Consider the following 12,972-nt stretch of genomic DNA (forward strand, 5'->3'; position numbering starts at 1 on the left):
AGTGCCAAATGATAACGAGATTTGGCTACTGGGGTAGCTCCTGGAACTAAGTCGATTCTGAACTCGACTTGGCGTTGCGGTGGTAAACCGGGAAGTTCTTCTGGGAATATGTCGGGAAAGTCGCGTACATCTGGGATTTTCTGGATGTCCTTCAATTCTTGACTGGTATCGACGACGTGTGCTAGGAATGCATGATATTCCTTTCGCAAGCACTTCTGGGCTTGAATGCACGAAATGATACGAAGGCTCGTACTAGGTTTGTCGCCGTAGATAATTAAGGTTTCGTTGTTAGGAAGGTCAAGATGAACTGCTTTTTCAAAGCACAAGATGTCGGCGCGAAGAAGACTCAACCAATCCATACCGATGATAACGTCGAAACATTTAATTGTGACTGGCATGAGATCTATCTTGAAAGTATGGCCATCTAAAGCTAAGGTACAACCTACGTATATGCAGTTTGTACTCTTCATTTTCCCGTTATTCATTTCTACTGTGAATGAGTTATCTAATGCACATGGTTTTTGTTTAAGCAGGTGTGCAAATTTATGACTTACGTAACTTTTCTCGGCTCCAGTATCGAAAAGTATGCAAGCATATGATTTATCGAGGAGGAACGTACCAGTAACTATCGTAGGATCAGCTACTGCTTCCTCGTGACCTAGGGCCATAACTCTTCCCACTCCTCCAGTCGTCCCCGCTTTAGGGCAGTTCCTCTTGTAATGGCCCACCTCGCCACATCCGTAGCAAGTTTGGCCCATACCAGCGTTAGGGACCTGGGCGGCTTGAGCTGTTGGAGCCTTGCAGTAACGGACGGTGTGCCCCTTCCTATTGCAGTTAGAGCAGAACATATCCTTGCAAGGTCCGTGGTGGTGGAAGTTGCACTTGGTGCACTTCGGGAGAGTCCCAGCATATGTTTTTGCTGGTAATAGGTTCGCAGGGGCAACCGGAGTCACTGTGGCAGCATTGATCGCCACTAGTTGTTTCTTATTGGAGGATCCTTGCGGAGCCCCTCTTTTCCTCTTATTCCACCCCTTCTTGTGGTAGTCGGGGTTGGACTTTTGTGGTACAGGTGTAGGGATTGTTGTGTTCTGAGGTTTCCAGTGATCGATGAGGGATTGTGCCAGTTCCTTGGCACTATCAAAAGTAATAGGCCTGGAAGCTATAACACTTGACTGGATCTGGGGCGATAGCCCCCAGATATATCTTTCTATCTTTTTGCTCTGGGGAGCAACCATGTCAGGGCATAAGTTTGCCAGATCACAGAACCTATTCGTGTAGGTTTCTATGTCAGATCCAACCATTTGCAGGCTCCAGAGTTCCTGCTTGAGTTTTTGTATTTCTCCCTGAGGACAGTACTCTCTTATCAGCATGTCCTTCAAGTGTCCCTAGTTGATGGAATACGCCACCACCAGAGTCAGGTACTTAACATGGCCGTTCCACCATGTTAGTGCCCTATCAGAGAAGGTACAAGCTGCGAACTTGACCTTGTTGCTTTCTTGGCAAGCGCAAATTTCAAAGACAGATTCCATCTTTTCAATCCATTGCCTTAACACCATAACCCCATCGGTACCATTGAAGCTGCGGGGTTTGGCGTTTGTGAAGTCCTTGTAGGTGCATTCCCGAGGGTGTCCATGGCTTTCGCCGTGGTTCGAGGGAGGTGCACCTGATAAAGAGTCCGGACTATCTCTTGAATATATGGAAAGATAGTCTTATATGTCAAGGAAACAGTGGGAGTCTAAAACATCCTGAAAGGGTCTCAAGAAGTAATCAAGAATAAAACCAGTATTTCATCACTAGCACACAACTGGAGGTTTATAACCTATAGTGTTGACATTTCTGTGCCCATTCCACTTAAGTTGGCTATACATTTGAGTTCTACATGTTCTCGATTGTTTGCATATCTACTTGGAAGCAATGGCAGATCCTTGAGCTGTCAGGTAGCAAGAAGTTAAGATTGCACAAGTTCAATCCATATGAGTTAGGATTTATCACTAACCTAGTCTTGTGAGTTTGGTTTTGACAAATTCACATGGATAGAACCACTTACACCATAAAATCTAAGTGTCATAAGGTTTTTCTTCGATTCATGAAAATGATGGTAAGGAAACTCTTTCACTAAGTAGATTTTAAGTAGATACCAATTGTGATATTTGTAGTTCTCAAAGTCGTTAGTGGAGCGTGCGTGGTTAACCGGCACACTAACATTGACTTATGAGATATGGAAAAATGTCTAAACAATTGAGACTATGATTACGACATCCCTTTTCATAGTACTGAAATTGCTTAGATACACCTGTAGCTATCTAAGAGAGGTGTATGATTTTAATAAAGTCTTATCAAGGCAATCTAGTATCAGAAATCTAAACTTTGGTAAGAAAGTCAATAAAGTATTGTTTTTCCTAGAAGTTCAGCTGGTATCTGAGTACATGTCATAGCTAGTGGGAGCATAAGTGTTATGCTAATAATCATCATGTTAGTGGGAGCATGATAATTATGATAAAGGTTGCAAGTTAGCAATGTTAATTATAGAAAACAAAAGGTCTCAATTGTGAAAAAGTTGTTTTGCTATAATTAAGGGAGAGGAAATTATACTTCATCTCAAATCTAAAAGCTTAGATTGAGGTCTTAATTGTATTTAGTCAATAATATATATGAATTTCATGTTGGAATGGCTCAACATAAGGAAATTCTATATATGGGTTCATTATTTGCGTTCTAAAATTCGATTATGATTATGGCATCCCTTTTCATAATCTGAATTATGAGAACTTGGCAAATAGAAACGGAAATATTATAGCAAAAGACTGGTGTATTCTTTATGTGAGAAATCGTGAATCGTGTCCCATATGCTTCGGATATAGGATCGATTACATGTGCTATATTCATTCTTTCTAAGTTTTTCAAAATGCCTGGGGCATTAAGAAGGGAAAAAGGTCTAGAAATTGATATGACTAAAATGATTAAGCAATTGTCGAGGAAAATCTAAGGTTTACCAAATATTGGTTGCTCAAGGACAGTTGGAAGTATAGTGTTAATTGTTGGAAGGACCATATTGACATATTCTGAAAAGAGGCAACTCTTGTTCAGAAGTGATAGTCAAAAGGGGAATATGGAAATGATCCCATAGGTGGAAGTTATTCAATAAATCTGTGTAAGCTTAAGAAACTTAATGCAAGAAGGATGTTCCCAAGGAGTTGATCTCCTTTAGAATACTCCGTAATGATTGTTGCCAAGTGAATTTGTGCATAATCATTACAAGAGGATCAATGCATATATGTTTAGAATAAAACAGATTTCAGTAAATGGCATGAATTTGGAATTCTTGCATTTGCAGTAAGGGTTTGGGACTGTGAAAAGATGATCATTGGAGTTATGTTCAATCGATTGAGTTCACAAAGTAAGGATCATAGATAAACATAGAGTGCATACTTGGCGTAAGGCAAAGCTATTGTTTAAGAAAAACATATTGTACATGCTTGGAGCATGGGACAACTAGTGTGTTTAGTTCAAGTATAAAGTTGATAAAACCGAAACAATGAATAATGAGAACCAGTATGGTGATAAATGGACCCGACTCGGCATGGTCCATTTGGGTTGCACTTCACCGGCACAATTTATATGGATAGTCTTTTGAGAGTAGTATATTTACGATTTATATTAATATATTATAAGTTCTAATATATTAATATATAATTATATTATTTAATTAGTGTTGATCAAGAATTAATATATAATTAATTAAGTGATCAAAATGAACTAATTAAATATGGACTCTTATATATATGGAATGGGCTAAGTTCATTTAGGTGGGCTAAACTTTCATGGATAGTCCATGGAGTGTTTAACCCATGGATCATATGAAATGAAAGATCATGGGTTTAACCCTAGTCTCCATACTATATAAAGATGTCATTGGTTGGTGAAATTGGCACTAGTGTGGATACACTAAGAAAGGCTAGTCAATTTCACTAGAGAGAACCAAGTATCCATATTCTCTAAAGTCTTCCAAGGTGTTTTGGTGATTTGTAATTCCACTTGAGGCTTCCACACTATTGGGGCTAAGCTCTTAAAGCTTGAAGACATCAAGCTACATCGAAAGGTATGTCATCTAACTAGTACTTTGTAGTATAAGAGCTTCATAATATGCTTGTTAGGATTTAAGCCTTGGAAAGTTCTTATTTGCATGTATAATAGAGAAAACATAGATCCAAGGTTTATAGGGTTGCATGTACACCATAAGAGTGTTAGAATGCTCAAAACCCATCAGGTAGGAGATTTTTACCTTCAATAAGCTAGAAACGGTAAGAAACCTCTCGATCTACAAGCTCTGGTTGGTCTAATGCCTCTTCACAAATCTCCTTCTTCTTCACTAAGCACCCATACAAACAAAACACCCACACATGCTCAAAATTTAAGGAGAGTGGATTAGGGTTTCGATATATGGCTCAATAGACAAAGGAGGCAGATAAGGTGAAGAGGCTGAAGGCCTTAATGTGTTTAAATAGGGCGCAAGCCCTAAAAATTAGGGTTTTCCCCTGGCTCACGTACATATGGGTATGCCCAACATATGCAGGGGACATCCCTGATCCGCGAATGCGTAGGAGTACGCCATGCATACCTTGTGTACTCCCATCGTAGTTGGGTCTACTCCATGGGTAAAAGAAATACAATGAAAGAGTTTTTACCTGGCAAATATGAACGCTACAACTCTCCTCCATTTGAATTAAACTTTGTCCTTAAAGTTTATTGTCGCAAATAAATCAGGGTAATATTACCTCATTTCTTCCTCCGACTCCCACGTCTACTCAAAACATTTACGGTGCTGCCACTGAACTTTCACCAACTCAACAACCTTGTTCATCAAGGATTTCCTCTTCTTGTTAGGGATCACTACCTATCTCTTGATATAATTCAGGTGATCGTCCACCTAAATATCCTACAATGGAACCACCGTAGAATCATCAACCAAACATTTTTGCATTTGAGAAACGTGAAACATGCTATAGATCTGACTAAGCTTCTCAGGAAGATCTAAGGGTAAGCCACCCAACCCACCCAGGCTTAAACCCTAAAAGGACCAGCGTACCTAGGGCCAAACTTGCCCCTCTTCCCGAATCAGATGACACCTTTCCAAGGTGATACCTTCAGAAGAACCATATCCCTGACGTGGAATTCCATGTCTGACCAGCGTCTGTCAGTGTAGCCGACTCTATGTTATCCGAAGTCTACCCCGAATCGGCTAATCCATCTTGGTCATCTTGTGTACCACTTCGGTACCTCCCATGAACTACTGAACGACCTCACCCCAATATATTGGGGTGCAAAAATTCCACTAACGGAAGATACGTATCACAAATACAGCCAAAATCTAGAACACATGCCCGTAGTATATCTCCAATGTCTGTATGGTCTTCTCAATTTGACCAAGCGTCAAAAGGTGAAAATTCATGATGAAGTGAAAACGATTACCCAAATCCTCATGGAACGTCTTCCAAAAACGAGAAGTAAAGTGAACATCCCTATTCGATACCATAGAAACTGACACCCCATGGCATGCCACAACCTCCCGAAAGTATATATCTGGTAACGTCTTTGTAGAGATACTCTCCTGGATTGGGATAAAATGTCTACTTTTGGTCAATGGATCCACGATGATCCATATCGAATCCACTTTGTGCGCCGTCCATGGCAACTTTGTGATGAAATCCATAGTAATCTCTTCCCATTTCCAAACAGGAATGTCTAATAGTTGCATCTTTCCATGAGGTCTTTGATGCTCGGTCTTAACTTTCCTGGAAGTCAACCACCTCTCTACATACCAAGCTACATCCGGCTTCATACATGGCCACCATTAATCGGGATGTACATCTCTATACATCTTTGTTGCTCTGGGTTGAATAGAGAATATCGACTTGTGTGCCTCCTCTATCAAAAACTGTCATGCACCAACCCAGTATGGAACCCACACTCTCTGATGAAGGTTTAATAACCCCCCGACTATCTTAATCGAAGGAAGCCACCTGCCCTATGATGCACTCACTCTTCCAGTGCTCTTCCTTCATAGCCTCAATCTGAGCATCCTGAATCTTCTCTAAGAATGGGGTAATCACTATCACCCACAAATATAAGTTCCTGATCGGATCCGTGACTACCTTCCAGCTAAGAGCATCAGTCACCACGTTGGCCTTTCTCAGGTGATTAAGGATCTCATAATCATAATCTTTCACCACATCTAAACGTCTGCGCCGCTTCATGTTTAGATTCTCTTGATCCATCCAACACCTCAAGCTCTTATGATCTGTGTAGATAGTACAGCAGACCCCATAGAGGTAATGTCACCAAATCTTGAGGGCAAACACCACTTCCCCCAACACCGAATCATGTCGAGGGAAATTTGCTTCATAAGGCTTCAGTTGCCTCGATGTGTAAGTAATCACATGACCTTGCTGCATCAACACTGCACCTAATCCCATGATTGAAGCATCACAATACACCACAAAATCCTCCACAGCCTCTAGTAGGGTCAGAATCGATGCCTCACACATCTTTTGTCTCAAGGTTTCAAAAGTTGCTTGTTCCTCAAGCCTCCAATGAAATGTGACAGTCTTCATTGTCAGTCTGGTGAAGGGAACCGCTATCTTGGAAAAACCCTAAATGAATCTCCAATAATAACCTGCTAATCCATGGAAACACTGAATCTCATATGGAGACCTCGGAACCTCCCACCTCATCACTGCCTCAATCTTCGTTGGGTCGACCAGAATACCTTTCTAATTAAAGGCTGCCCAAGAAACTACACCTCGCGCAAGAAAAACTCACACTTAAAGAACTTCGCCTACAAACTATCCCTCCTCAGAGTCTCGAATACCTCCCTTAGGTGCTCCTCATGCTACTCCCGGTTCTTAGAATAGACCAGAATGTCATCAATAAACATAATCACAGGCCGATCCAACATTGGTCTGCATATGCGACTCATGAGATTCATGAATGCGGTTAAAGCATTAGTGAGCATCAACACAAACTCGTAATGACGATAATGAGTTCAGAAGGCTGTCTTTTGCATGTCCTCCTCTCTGAACCTCATCATATGATAACCTAAGTGCAGATAAATCTTGGAGAACCAAGATGTGCCTTGAAGCTGATTGAATAAATCGTCGATCCTCGGGATTGGGTAATGGTTCTTCACCGTTAACTTATAAAACTCTCGATAATTAATATACATCCGATGCGTCCCATATTTCATCTTCATAAATAAGATGGAAGTTCCCCATAGTGAACTACTTGGTCAAATAAATCCCTTGTCCAGTAGCTCTTGCAACTGAGTAAACAACTCTTGCATCTCTAGATGTACTAACCGATAGGGTTCCTAGGCTATCGAAGCCGCTGCTAGAACCAAATCAATATGAAACTCCACCTGTCTCTCTAGAGGCATCCTCTGGGAATACATCCGGGAATTCTCGAACAATCGGTACATTATCAATGGTTGCCCAACTGAGAACCCTCATCATGGATCACCAACTCTCCCCCACTTGGGGTTCGAACACATACTAAATGAAGTCCAAAATCAATCATCACCCCATTGGGGCTCAACCAATCCATCCCCCACAATGACCTTGCTCTCGTGCAGGGGTATTAGAAACAAGTCAATTGGATACTTCTCACTAAAAAACTCCAAGGTACATCCCCAGTGAACCCTCGATTCTCGCACCAGATGGTTATTAGTAATCTCAACCTCTAAAGGATGACCCAACTCTCCTAGGGCAACGCAGAACCTCTTGCTAGTCACAACAGATACAAAAGATCGGGTAGCCCCCAAATTAAACAAGACTATTGTAGGAATACCTTTCACAAGGAACGAACCTAAAAGGAAATAACAATATATAACTAGGACATATAACATGTATAAAACTATAAGGTGAAAAGACATAACATTGACCATATGGGGGTGCTACACGAGCCACTTCGGTTGTCAGCTGAAATGCCCTACTCCGAACAAGGAGCACCTCTGCATTGCCCTGGTGACCATCTGTAATCCTCAGAATCGTTGGAGAAGGTGTTTCTACTGGTCCTCCTAATTCTAAACTCGGGTAGTTAGACTTTTTGTGGGCCCTCAAATTGCAATGGAAGCAAATCAGATTAGATCCATAGGTTGTAATTGTAGCAGTACAATCCCTGCCAAAGTGCCTCGACTTGCTGCACTTATAGCACCCCAAACCACTCGCCATGTAGGCTCCATTATGAGTATTACCAAACTTGCCATAGCGGCCCCAACCCTGTTGGCCCCTTGATCTAGAATCAAATCCCTTGGGTTTCTTAGCCAAAATCCCAGTCGTCTGCCCCTACTCATTCTTCCTCTTACCTAGGTGCTCCAAATCAATCTCCAACAATTGGTCCCTAGCTATCATGTCATCTAATGTCGGACAGGCGGAAAAACTAACAAACTTCCAAATACCAGATCTCAACATATCATGGTACCGATTCTTATGCATATCCTCGTTTGTGGCATACTGGGGTGCCCATCACACTCTTTACCGGAACCTGGTGGTGATCTCCACCATGGTATCAGTCATCTGTCTCATGTCTAGAGACTCCTTAACTAACTTTTTCACCTCGATAGCTAGTGAAAACTCTGCTCGAAATGGGGTCACAAAATCCGGCTAAGTCATGGCCTTAATAGCTGGGGCTCCCAACGTATAGTCGACCTGCTCCCACCAATATCGGGCTCGCTCTCTCAGTCATTCTATAGGGAAACTCACGTTAGACCCTCGAGGTAGAAGTTCATCATTTGGGCACACTCAATGTCTGATAACCAACGTTTGGTGCCAATGGAGTCCTTTACCCCAAAGTAATATGGTGCCCCACATCCCCCAATATCCTTAAAGGAGAGAGTGCAAGCCCTAGACTAGCTAGCGGCCAGATCAACCTTTAAAATCTGAAGGCAATCCTCCATCAGCTCCATATCGACCCAAACATCATCAGGGTGGTATCAAGATGCCTTTACTAATCTCAAATGCAATGAACCTACATCAACCCTCATCAATTGGCTTGGTTCTTGTGCCCGAACTAGATCCAGATCTTGGACCTCCTGCTCCATTACGTGTCATCACCATGTTGAAAAATAAGTAGATAAAAAATTAGTAAACACATGAGAAGGTTCACACTCTCAAGCTTCTTCGGTTCATCGTTGTCATCCAGTCTCGAGTATAAATCTTGTACTTCCTGTAGTACGGGCCCAATACTACTTTCCATACATGTTTATACATTCCTGAATGAATACCCCGACTCCTTCAAGTCACTCCTCTCCATCTAATACTCTTCTCATACTATCTAAGTACCACATGAATACGATTACGTACTATTAGTACTGGATAAATCTTCGAATGAAAGGTCCCACACTATAACGGTTGGACCCAAGCAAGATTTGCGCAATAGAGTTAATCCTATCCTTCTAAAATTATACAATCGCAACAATATGTAACTCAATACATTCATTTACTAGTTAGTTGGTACTAATAAAATTTCCTAAAGCACAAACCATGCAGCATTCGAGCATTGAGCAATTCAAGTCTGAACATAGCCCACACATGCCATCCTATCAAATAACTGATCTGATACTAGCATGCAAATATATAAGCTAATTGTAAGTCCCCAATCTGCTTGTGTATCAATCAGATCTATTCAATGGTGCACAATCCCAATCAAACGGATGATGTCAGATCAAATAGAAGAGAAGGAGAAGAAGAAGATGATGAATCTTGTATGTATTGATATGAATGAAGATCCGGATACAAGATTCACAAACACTAACACACACTCTCTTTTGTCTTCCTCTAGAACACCTTCAAATGCACACACTTAAGCTCATCTATTCTTACCCCACTCCTCACCCCTAACACCTATATATATATATATATATATATATATATATATATATATATATATATATATATATATATATATATATAGGCTTGGTGAACATGAGCCGTAAATGGGTTTGCGGTCGTAAACCTGTTTACGGTCGTAAACACCTACCGTAAACACATATATGGCCGTAAACACTGAGTTGTTTACGGTTCTTGACATAAAAATACATTTTCCTAGAAAATAAAGTATAAACCATAATTTTGACCCAACAATCTCCCCCTTGGTTTATAGATTTCTTTTCTTAATTAACCTAACAAGCTCCCCCTAAAATGTAGCTAGTTTTTTTTGTTAATCTTCGGTTGGAGATTGGCTTCAGTGTTTATCTTTGATTTCTTCACAACATCAGGATGAATATATGAATCTTCCATGAATGACATCATCTGTGTAGTTCTGAATAGCTTTGTCAGTGACTTGTCCTGCAACAGTGGTGGTTATTCTGACGGGATTCTTAATGGTGCTTCTCCAAATCATGAAGTCCTTCATTTTAATTTACTTTTCTATCCAGAATTTCCATTTAGGAAAACCTTCAGCAGACAGCAGTCTTGGAATGTGTGTGGTTGTGCCCATGACAGAGTCCAGCTCATGGTGATGTGTTTGACTTTGTGAATCCATTGATCAGATTCATCCTGAAGACGTAGAAGAAATGGATATTACATGGCAAATTGTCATGGCAGTTTTCAGGGCAAAGCAGTTTGCGAAGAAGACAGGATAGAATAATTGGGGAATGAGTGCTGATAAAAAGGTAGCTTTCTGCAAAGGAAACCTGTGTTGTTTCAACTACCACAAGCGAGGTCATTTTGCTCTAGAGTGCCCAAAGCCATATAGAAGATTAAACAATGACCGGACAATGGTTGCAGTAGGAAGCAATCGATGCAATGCTCAAGTCAACAGTGAGAAGGCTATGGTTGCTCATTCATTTGACTAGGAGGATCAAATTCAAGCACTAAATATATCAAGACCTAAAAATGCTCATTTGGCTCAAGTTGGTGGTGAAGCTTCGGCAGAGAGTGTTGCAGCTGAAGATCAAGTAATGGAGCTGCAGTTTGCGCTGATGGTCTCTTCTGCTTCTGAACCGAAGAAAAATGAGGTAAATCTACCTTCCTGCTCTCAAACTTGTATCGATTATGTTAAATATCTTCATGAAGAAATAGAAACACTACGTAGAGAAGTAGAACACCTTAAATATGAGGGTTATCAACTTAGAAAAGGACAAAAACCCCTTAAGGCCCAGTTAGAAACTAAAATAAAGGACTTCAGAAGACTTCAAGAACACTACAGTAATAAATGTGAAAATTATGACTACATAAAAAAGACACTGAGTTAATTATAGAACTTGAAACATTAAATGGAAATTTTGAAATTGTTGATTTTGATTTTAGAAAATTTCATGTATCAAGTGAGGTAGTTGCCAACATGATAGACCACTAAATGCAATTTAAACATAATCAGTCAAAGGGTCTAGGGTATGATAAAGTGCCTCCTCCTTTCAACCATTCATATCAGTTTCAACCTTTGTCTAAGGAGGAGATTGCCAATGAACCATTCATTGTTTATGGCAAGCCATCTTGTTTTGTTTCGGGAGAATTTATTAATCTACTTCTCTTGCAGATCAATCCTTAAATCAGTCAAAGCACGAAGTTGAAGGATCTGTTTTTGAAAATAAAACTGAGTCTGAACCTAAAGTTTTAGTTTTAAATAAAGACTTTAATTTTTATGATGTTGAAAATGACAATGTTTTTTGTGATTTTTCTGCGCCTTCTGATATTGGTTTAAATGTTTTTAAAGTGTTTGATGAGATGGTTGATAATTATGATGTTTGTAATGATACTAATAAAAATACACCATTTCCACAAGTTTCTCCATCTGGTACACCCTCACTTATCTCACAACCTACTTCTTGATCTTGTTCATGTGAGAAAAGCAAGGGTGTTGGTATGGAAAGCAAATCTGAAAAGAGTAGTAGATGTTTTAACAATAACAAACAGATTTGTTTCAATTGTGGTATTGGTGGTCATATAGCTAGGAATTGTCCTAATAGAATACTTGTGCATTATATGTCACCAAGAGGAGAGAATGAATTTAGAGGAAGGTCTTTAACAAGAAAGTTCTCTAGAACTCGTTCTTGGAATGATGATTGGAAGGACGATCGTAGTAGAAAACGGGCTGTTTTTCAAAAGAATAAAAAAGGTCTTTCATAACAAAGTCCCAAACAGTTTTCCAAAACCGGACATGGTTAAGCCAAGATCGATTTCATCAAGGAGCAGCTATGGGTCTTCAACCGATTCAGGTAGAAAGCCCAAGTGCTCAAGGCAAACTGATAAAAATCCTATTTCAAAACCATCAGGGACTGTTAGAAAAAATATTACCAATGGTTGCCCAAAATAAGTTCCAATCCATCATTAGTATCCTCTGGAAAATTAGTAGATAATGATAAATCTGAAAAGGTAATGGTTCCACCCAGGAAAGTGATGACCTAGGGCCCCAAATCTGAATGATCCCGCACATTTGGCAGGGACAATTGTGGGGGAATGTCATCAGACCTTGGTTCGTCGACAGCGGCTGCTCCTGGCATATGACAGGAGATATCTCCTAACTGAACAACATTCAATCTTTTAATGGGGGATATGTTTCCTTTGCAGGTGGAGAAGGTGGCAAGATCACTCAGATAGGAACCGTTACAAATGGAGTGTTAAGTTTCAAGAATGTCATCTTTGCTCCCGAGTTAAAGCATAGTTTGTTGAGTGTGTCTCAAATATGTGACAAAGGCTATTCTACACATTTCACTGACAAGGAATGTATGATTCTCAAGCCAGACATTGTCATCCCAGAAGAATGGATTCATATCAAATCTAAGAGGGATGGAAATGCTTACATTATTGATATGAATAGCAACCTTCTAGAACAAGTTACATGTCTCTTTTCAAAGGTCTCAGAACAAAATGCAATGTTGTGGCACCGAAGACTCAGTCATGCTAACGCCAAAAACTTAAAATCATCTTGCGAAGAATGAGATGGTCCGTGGTTTTCCTGTCAAAGACTTTATAACTT

The sequence above is a fragment of the Lactuca saligna genome, chromosome 5 (genome assembly GCF_052625555.1).
Source record: "Lactuca saligna cultivar CGN05327 chromosome 5, ASM5262555v1, whole genome shotgun sequence".
Lineage (NCBI taxonomy): Eukaryota > Viridiplantae > Streptophyta > Magnoliopsida > Asterales > Asteraceae > Lactuca > Lactuca saligna.